This window comes from Sinocyclocheilus rhinocerous, unplaced genomic scaffold, assembly GCF_001515625.1.
Source record: "Sinocyclocheilus rhinocerous isolate Xijiao unplaced genomic scaffold, SAMN03320098_v1.1 scaffold1071, whole genome shotgun sequence".
Taxonomy (NCBI): Eukaryota; Metazoa; Chordata; class Actinopteri; order Cypriniformes; family Cyprinidae; genus Sinocyclocheilus; species Sinocyclocheilus rhinocerous.
In genome coordinates this window covers 565,170-575,754 of record NW_015638033.1, presented here as the reverse complement: position 1 = coordinate 575,754, position 10,585 = coordinate 565,170, and positions in this window count along the sequence as shown.

Sequence of the window (10,585 nt, the reverse complement as noted above, 5' to 3'; positions counted from 1 at the left end):
CTGCGCTCATTTCTACGCTCCTCGATGGTTACTCTCCGTTGAACGTGAACTGACAGAGACACTTGATTATGAGACCATTTGCAGCCCCGTTGTCTCAGACTGAGGTAATGCTTTACAATAAACTTCATTTAGTTTAACGTTAGTTAATGCATTAACTAACATTAACAAGGAGCAATACATTTGTTACAGTGTTTATTAATCTTTGTTAACGTTAGCTACACAGATACAACTTTTAATTTTAATAACGTATTTGTCACGGTTTGCTGCTGGCTTGGAATGAAGCGCACGACGAAGGATCAGAGTTAACAGGGTTTTTAATAATGAATTGAGTCCAACATACAGCAACACAAATCCAAATCAACCAGGGGAGAACACAGGACTTATAAACAGGGAACATAATCAGGAAGAACAGAAACAGGTGGAGTAATTAATCAAAAACCATGGAAACTAACAGACACGGGAACTCAGGGAAATGTGGAAACAGAAAGCGAACCAAAACAGACCACAACCGTGACATTATTCCCCCCTCCCGGAAGGCGCGTCCCGCGCCGTGACAATACCACTGGGGAGGGGGGGTGGGAGCCCTGGAGGCTGGAACAGGTGTGGAGCTAATTAATCAAAAACCATGGAAACTAACTAGGCAGGAATAACGGAAACACAGAAAACAAAAACAAAACCGACCATAAACGTGACATTACTTCCCCCTCCCGGAAGGCGCGTCCCGCGCCGTGACAATACCACTGGGGAGGGGGGGTGGGAGCCCTGGAGGCTGGTACAAGACAGGGACAAAGGAAGGCCTCCAGGGCAGATCAGGGAGCTCCGGGAGCCTGGTGGAGCAGGCAGTTCAGGTTGCCATGGCAGAGCTGGGAACTCAGGTTGCCATGGCAGAGCAGGAGGCCATGGCGGATCCTCCGTGACCACGGGCATATGCCCCCCCCACCCCAAATTTTCTTGGGGAAAATTAGGAATTCTGGGGGGCGCTCTGGAGGGCGCTTTCGAGGAGCGGAGTTCTCTGACACAGGAGGCGAAGGAGGGCTGGATGGGACCAGCGGAGACGAAGGAGCCGAAGGAGCCGAAGGAGAGCTTTCTGGAGCGGACTCTGGAGAGAGGATAGGGGCCAAGAACTCTGAAGGTAGCGCCATGTCCAAAAGCGCTGACTCCGCGGCGGCCGGCGGGCTTGACGGCGAGCTGGTTCTGGATCGGGGCCAGACACTCTCCAGACACCGGAGGATCCCTTACCTCCAGCTTAGTCCAGTGGTGTCTGGGAGGTCCACGGGGCGATGGTAATTAGCCCCGATCCAGAACAGCGAGTTGAGCGTCGCGTCATCCAATGCCGTTTTTATAGGGCTGAGAAGCGAGCGGAGATCTCCATGATCGCGGGGAGAAACTGGGAAACAAAAAACTTTCAAAAACGGAAAAGAAACACAGGGAGGAGAGGCACCGCTCACTTTTTGTGGGTCCACTATTCTGGTTTTCTGATGGCTTGGAATGAAGCGCACGACGAAGGATCAGAGTTAACAGGGTTTTTAATAATGAATTCAGGAGTCCAACATACAGCAACACAAATCCAAATCAACCAGGGGAGAACACAGGACTTATAAACAGGGAACATAATCAGGAAGAACAGAAACAGGTGGAGTAATTAATCAAAAACCATGAAAACTAATAGACACAGGAACTCAGGGAATTGTGGAAACAGAAAGTGAACCAAAACAGACCATAACCGTGACAGTATTAGTAAATTTTGAAATTAACATTCATGTTAATCAATGCTTTAGAAGTATTGTGTATTGAACCCTTGTGCCGTATTTTCTGTAGGCAATTTGACATGCAGTTTTCATACGCTACACTTTGCCCACCCTGTTTTATGTAGGGCCACCCACTGAAACATTTCCGGCTACGCCCCTGGTGCATCTGTGAGATTTTTTCAGCTGTTTTCTGGTCCAGCAGGTGAAAATAGTGCGTCTGATCACACTCTCTCCTCATCAACACACATGATCTGAGGAATCATTCATTACACACTGAACTTTAATACTTTGCAGCAAAGTGGTGCTTGACTTAAGCCACTAATGACATCAGATTATGACTGCACAATATATTGAAATAAAATTGATATTGTGTTGGTTTAGTATGATGGTTTAGTGTCGTTTACACAAGGTGCAATTTACAGTAATTCAATAAATATGTGCTTTACCGGTTTCAGAGTAAAACTTCCTGTACTTTTTCATATTGCAATATATATTGCAGAAAAAAAAATATTTTCCAATATCGTGCAGCCCTACATCAGATACATCACAGGCTTTAATTACATTCAATTATGCGGATATCTGGACAACATTTGCAACAAGGTCCTAAAAAAATTTAAAATTAATTTGATCTCAAACTGATTAATTAGCAGAAGTTACCTGCTTGACATCATTATTGACAGTTCTTTCCAGCGTGGTTCGAACGACAGAGGTGCAACAAAGTTCTTATACTTTTGGAAAACAGTTGTGACTAGCTTTTTAGTTTCTCCATCAATGCATCGTATAGTAGTCAAGCAGTGAGTTCCATCGTTGATTGGGAATGGCACCACAGTTTATATCGCCATGGAATGTTTTGCATTCAATTTCATAAACAAGCATTAATTTCATGCAATTCTGGGAGTATCTGGACAGCAATTGCAAAAAGGGGGAAAGTCCTGAAAGCTAAGACTAATCTGCAGGACTGTGCTGAACAAAACGAAACACCTGTTTGGAAGCACATGCATGGTTTTGTGAAGACGTGTGCTGTTTGTCAGTGTAAGAGTCAGAGCACTCTAGACGTGTGAATGAATCGCATGGCCTGCAGCTCTCTCTCTCTCTAAATGAGATGCATGACTCTATTCTGCAGCCCGGTGTCTCGTCTTCTTTTAATTCTGTTTGAGTACATGCCTCAGTCATCTTGCCTTTTATTGACTCAATCTCGGGAAGCAACGTCGCTTTCCATAACGCGCACATCAGGCCTGTCCTCCATACCGTACTCAGTAATTTAAAGCCTTTATAGAATCGCAATTTCAGGGCTGGCTGCTTGTTTTTCTAAAATGTACTCAAGGAATTAGTTACTCCAGCCACAAATCAGACAAATTTATGCACGGTTGTAATGCGGTTTATGGCCTCACGGTACATTGCTTCAAAAACAGCAGATGTGAAATTGTGACAAATATAATGAGGGTTTTTTTCTGCCGTGTTCTCTCTCCACTGGCCTGATACGGAGGAGTCGTGGAGCGTGTTTACTCCCCACATACAATACAGTTAATGTGATGGTCGGGGCTGTTGATTAATGCTCGGCTCGCTTTCATTACAGATAAGAGTGATGCTGCGGTCAAGAGATAGAATGTGCGCTGTAAATCTGCTCAAATCAGCAATAAAATTAACAGCCATCAGAAGTGAAATCCACACGCATTAGCATTCGGCGCTGGCCTGCAGTGAAGAGGGTGAGTGGGGTGAGTTTGAGGGCATCGTTCAGGGGTGACATGTGGCCTCAAACTCAACCAACGATCACCTGAGCCGCAGATGTCAGGTGACTAAAGAGGAGACTGACGTCATGCCACGAGAACACGCTCAGAGCTTCACCAGTGACGTCACAGATGGCAGATAGGACTGACACAAGAAAAACAATAGGACATCCTGTGCATAATATTGCTGCATGCAGAAAACGGTCAGAAAACCTTTAAATGGGCTTCAGTGAAGAAAGATGCTTTTTACAGCCAGATGGTGTAGTTATCAGCCAGTAGGGGCTAAACACAGGCTGCGAATTACACAGTGACTTTCAGGGGGGCCAAAGATGTATAATGCATTACAACAAAGTTGCCATATTTACATTACCACATGCACATGTTAAACGTATTACATTCTGAATTAGGTATCATGAATGAATGGATATCTTTTTCACACATTTGTCCATCTTGGTTCATTTTAATTCATGAGATGCTAGATCATGTTAGTTCTTAATGATGCTATGTAACTTTATTTTATTTATTAAAAATGCATTGGACCAATGATGATTCTGAAATAAAATGCACACCTGACACATAAACTGCACACTCTTATTTCAGTAGTGTTGTTAATGTTGCTGATCTTTCAGAAAACTGTTGCTTCGTATATTCAGTTAAACAGCATTAAGTTAAAGTAAACTTTATCATTCAGCGTGCATTGAGCATGTGCATTTTAGACACTTATGTTCTTGTTTCATGCATTCAATGCATACAGTACGACTCATTTCAATTGATACAATTAATTATTTCGAGTACGACCCAAAAATTTCATATGACAAGTGCATTTTATTAGTGCGCTTCTTTCTTTCTTTCTTTACACTTTTTTTTATGTTCCTTCAGGACCACACCTTAAAAGAGTTTCTGCGGCACCAAATGGAATGATTAAGATAATGTTTATAAAGCGGAGAGTTCCGGTGCTTGATTCTGATTGGTTGAGCCGCGTTCGAAGCTGTTGTAAATTACTCTACAAAGTAACATACACCTTTGTTTACGTTTGTGTGTTGCTCGGCAACCACTTTGTAGCAACCACAACTGTTTCTGAGGAGCTACATTGTTTGGTGGAAGAATACTGTTTTTATTAATATCATTACACTTTATTTGCTCTGTTTTATTTTGTGAAACCTTACTACGTATATGGAATAACTGTTTTATAAAAGCAATCCCGTGAAGCCATGGTTTACAGTGAATTTATAACAGCTAATGGGGTTTTATGACTCCGCTTCATGTCGTACCTAACAATGCCCCTTAGCTGTTATAAATTCACTGTAAACCACTGCTTCACGGGGCTTATTGCTTTAATAACTTCACAACTATATGTCAACTAGCAGTCATTAGAGTATTAGTAGACTGTCTGCTTAATATCTGCTCAATATCTGCTTATTTTGATGGTCGCCAACACATTCTACTGATTATATGTAACTTTACAAGTGCATGTGAACTTATTCTACTAACCCTAACCCTAACCTAACAGTCTACAAATACTCTAATGAGAGTTAGTTGACATGGACTATCGAAATAAAGTGTAACCAATATTTGCAATAAATGTGCATATTTTACTGAATAAATGAAAGCTCCTCAAAGAGCGGCTCCGTACTGGTCGTCACTGCTGGAATCTCTCAGTAAAGCGTGTCACGGGTCGCTTCACGAGGGCCGAAGGGCCTGACCAATAGAAATAGCTTTTGTTCAGCAAGAACACAAATTAGAGGCCCATCAGCCGTCATCATTAGAGCCTGAGAGATGGGCTGAGACGGGTAATAGTCCCGACAGAAGGACATATTCCTGATCCATTCTCACCATGAATCAATCCCTGTATTAGGCAGTGACAGGGTGAATCCGGCCGCCTCAGACAGGCTGATTTTTCATGATGTACGGAGGCTGCGATATGGCTTTGGGGCTGGACTGAACCCGATGACGGACTCCAGCTATCCTCCCTGTGAGCGTATAAGCGTATGAGTGACGATAATAGGCCGGTGGAAATGTAGGAATGTGATAATGTTCTGCCGTCTTTATCTCACACATATATGCACGGCAAAAGTCATTTCTCTCCGTGTGTAGATAGAGTCCTCCTGCCGGCATATGCCGCGATAAAACATGCATGGGAAATTAAAAATAAACACATAGTTTGATTGCTCTTTGTTTTGCAGCTAAGGGGAAACAATTATATCTTCATAGCGGAATGCAGCGTTCTCAAACAGATCGTCTTCCTCACGCTGCTCGGCAGATGGCAGGAGGATGTACAGCTATCTTACTAACGGAAATGAAAAGAAATGGAGTCGGAACTCTTTATAAACGTCACACGCAATTAGAGTCAGTGTTGAGACAAAGAGGCCATCAAGCGCACGTCTGACAGTAGGGCTCCAACTTTCTTCTTTCTTAAATTATTCTGTTCTTGTAGATGACTCACAGCGAAGGAAGCTGGTCTGATGTGACTGTCTGTGATGTGACACACTTTATTCTTAGTGAAAAGAACGCCGTTTGCCTTGCTTTAATGGTAGTTTGCTTGTGGCAGTCATGTACAGCAGCATATTAAATGCTGTTTTGTGTGGTGATTATGGAGTTTCTCCACTGGGTCACTGATCGTAACTAACAAACATTAAATAAAGGTCCATGCTACTATCATGGACAACACCATGCATGATGTAAATACCATTCAGCAATCATTCAGTACCATGGTATATTTCAAAGAACCATCTAATAGGACAGAGTGGGAACTAGACCTTACAGCTGCTTTGTGTGACGTTCAGATGTTCAGATGTTTTGTGTCAGTTGTTCCCAACATGTTCTCAATCCCAGCTCATCACATATGGACTCAGGTTCCCCTTTAGAGTCTTTTTCAGGGAACCCCATTGCTGCAACGGTACCCCATTGTTGCTGTACCGAACATGGCATCTGAGGACTAGCATTTTTGTTCCCTGTCATTTGGTTTATTTGTTTAATTTATCATAGGTTCCCTGTTACGCCATATATCACTCGGTTCACTTGCGCATTTATGCACATGCACATTCTTCAAAATCTTAAATATATAGATTGAAATATATATAAATATATGTTCAAATAGAATTACAGATATAGTATGCACTGCAGGTTATTTGCTTTTTGTGCCCAAAGGCATGATCTACATGCCTTGTCAACGTGTCATACTAACAAGAAACTATGTTTTTAACGACAGGCTGTTCATTGGAACTATGGTTTTGGGAATCGTTTAACTATGTCGGTTTGTTTAAGCAGCCTGACGTCTCACCTTCTGACTCAACCAATGATGGGAGTTTGGGGCGGTACAATCTGACTGACTGATCAATCACAGGAAAAGCAGCAATGACACACTTCACCTATAAACTGCTAAATTTAGGCAAAATCCACAATACTCACTGTTTGACTCTCCGTCCATTCTCCAAACCGCTTGTCCTCTGTAGGGTTGCTGGAGAATATCCCAGCGCCTCAGGCCTGGACAATCCATCACAGTGAATGATTTCAATCACTGATGTGTTCAAAACTGATGTGTTTACTTCATGGATATTTCTCATTAAGAGTCTTACCTTGACCTCAGTGGAAGACAGAAGTGTGTGTGTGTGTGTGTGTGTGTGTGTGTGTGTGTGTGAGAAAGAGAGAGACAGGAAGTGGCAGAGAGGAAGATCTTTGAAATATTATTGTGTGTATGTTTCATGAACCTTGAGGAAACATTGAGTGTGCTGTCAGGAATCATCAATCATCCACCACAAACACACTCCCTCCATAAACACATTCAGATGTTCAGGAGTTTAAATACAAAATGACACGTCTGCATCAGGTGTAAATATAGATCCAGTATTGTTGCTCAGCAGGAGCTGTAGATGTGTAATCAGTTGGTTATGGGCTATGATCGACTCATGGGATCTTCACAGTTCCTGCTGACTGACCGAAGCTGGCCGACACAATCTCATGGCAATTCATAACTATTTTAGAACTTGGTGGCATATTCATACAATCCCATGTGTACATTTCTCTATGTTTTTACTCTACCGTTTTTTGCTTATGGGGTGGACCTACATGCTACTCTTTTTTTTTTTTTTTTACTAAAACTAATTCATTTCCATATGACTCAAATTTTGGAAATTCAAACAAAATTGCCAACTTGTAAAATAGTTTTACTTTTCCTAATTGTAGGAATACACATATTGTTGGTTCTTTGACAAATTGCTTTTGTTCCTCTTTTGTAAGTTGCTTTTGATCAAATCGTGCTAAATGCATAAATGTAAATGTTGTGTTTTTGTTTTACATTACTTTTGCCATACCATAACCAATGTCCTGTCTCATTTCTAAAAGCGTGATGGAAAACCATGTTCTGTTCCTGGTGCATTACGGGAGGGTTGAATGTGCACAAACCAGCATAGGAAAGTGTGGAGAGAAAGCAACACGATTCCCAGAGAACCTGATAAAATGGATAGACAGAATGCAGTCTTAGTTACTTTGGAGAAAAGCGCCTGTCAGATATGTAATTATAATAGTCTAAGGAAAATGTAGGCTAATGGCATGACACACATTTAATAACACACACATTGCTAGGATTTTGACCCAGTTTGAACCTGTCCAGCCAGCAGAACAATCAGAGACCGCAGCACTAATGCCTTATTCACCAGTGCTTTCATTACATTTAAAGACATGAAGTAGATGAATGTTCTGATGGAGGTTACAAACAGTATTGCACTGCTTTTACCTCAGATGTCATCCATCACTCCATGAAAGCTTTAAAAGAGAAGTGTCGAGCAAATGGAAAGGGAATGTGAACTGCTTGAAGGAGGTGAGAAAAAACTTGTAGAAATATGGGGGGAAATATTTTTTAAAAAACGAGCGAGCGGCAAGCGAGAGAAACGAAGACGAAAAAGCTAGCTTTGGAGAGAACAAAGTTTCCTTCAACAGAGCAGAAAAAGGCACCTGAATTTATTATTTCATCTCGGCATTTGACAGTTACTGCAGTGCCATCTTCTTATTCTGAGCGTGTCGTATTTTATTCATAAATCCAGAGGTGTAAGAGAAGATGGTCGAGCGGAGGAGAGGGAGTCGGACCGGAGAAGAGCGCAGAAGTTCTTTGTTTTGGCTGGGTCTGGTGGCCTGTGAGCGGCGTCGCTCCTGACACGGCTAATGATGTACGGTAATGCGCTCTACGCCGGATGACTGCTGACACGCGGTCGCCCGCCATCAGCTTTCCGAGGAGAGTGTCTGGAATTCTGGGACACGCTGAAGAAAGCGATTCATTAAATGTAAGACAGGTATGACATGCCACTTCAAGGCGGCGGCGGCAGCAGCTCTATGAATGGAGGGGAGGGTTTGTGTGGCCATAGCGGGGAGGAGATGGCAAGTACAAAGAAACGCCTGGCTGTTTTGGGAGATGACATAAAACTAGGAGGCAGGAGACTGGAAAATAATGGCTAATGGAGGAATTTAGCCTGAGGCGCTATGCCTGCTTTGCCTACTTCTGTATAACTAGTATATTTATAATTCAAATACATACCTTTAATAATTAACCACCACTGACTATTAAAGGAGAATACAAGATTCGGCGAAGAGACGCGGCTGCATCAAGGAACAAAAGGATGATTCCATCAGTTCTGCTAGACCGTTGACAGCGACTCGGTAAACCGTCAGCTAAACACGGCGGTCCCAACGAATCATACTTATTTCATGCGGTCCAATTGATCAATATGTCCAATCTGTAGGTTGGTTATTTGCTGAACGGCTGGATTATTTAGGCCTGGAGTTTGCGTTGATTTAAAAGCTAAAAGTCACTAGCAGACTTTGCTCTACCGTTTATTCCAATACCAAATTACAGACTCTGATTATAAAGAGATAGTATAAAGTGTTAGTGCACTCGCATCAGGAGATATTTATTCACCTTTAAATGACCCATAAAAATGTGAAACTAATGAAAGCATATAGTATAAAAAAGAAACAGGGTGAGTATCTGAATAGGACACCATCAGTGGGTTAATTTATTTACTTGCAGCATCTCTTCAAAGCTTTTTATTACAAATCACACACAAAACCAATTCATAATTATCTTCTCATAGAAAATGACACATGATGTATCTTCAGAGTTTATCAGAGAACATGAGCTTGGTGCACAAGAACAACAAAAATGCATTGCAGGTAGTGGTCTCTAGATCTCATCAATGGTGTTTCTAACTATCATCTGTATTTTCCACAGCAGTTCCACAAACAGAGAGAAAACATTTGCATATATGTGATAATAAGCTTGATCATTTGGAGGTGCCATATGTCAGGATATTCCTCTTTGATGTTGCTCATACATATTAAAAGTCCTCTGAGACATCAGGACCACTTGTGAATTGTGTCTGTTCAGTGCCCTGGTGTGTGTTGTGTGTGTGTGTGTGTGTGTGTGGGTGTGTGCATGCTGTTAAATTGCTAATAGACATTTAGTTTATTCGCACAATTATAGTACAGTAATTCACAATTTCTTAATAGTAGTATGGGGATTAGGAAGCCTGGTGCTGAGCTGGGATATTTCATTAGTCGTGCATTTCTGCATTTTCAATGCTGATGTCATGCAGTAAACAGAATCCTAATGTTTACATAGTTTGAGAATGACTGAACATTAAATCTTTAATTCTGCTTTATATTAGCAATGCTCAATTCTTGTAAGATCATAATTCCACCGTACATAAACACTGAAAAGCATTCTGTCTAAACCTCATGCATCACATTTGAGTGTGTTCCCAAACACAATAATCACAGTCTCCACCGATGTGTCCCATTTGTGTTTCTCTAGCTCTGCTGTGTTAGTGTTACCTGTTTGATAATAAAGAATGGAGTGGTGAATCAACCACAGAAATGAAGGGCTTTCGAGTGCTCCTGACAGTCTGTCAAGTGCTCAGCCACAGGCCAGAACACAACAAAGACGAGAACAGCCAGAATTCAGCCCAACTCACTTCACCGGGAAAGTTTGACAAGTTTTTTTGACGAAATTTTGATGTGTGACTTTTCTCTGTGTAGATTCACATATAGGCCTGTACACACACACACACACACACACACACCCTCTCTCACACACACACACGCACACACACACACACACAC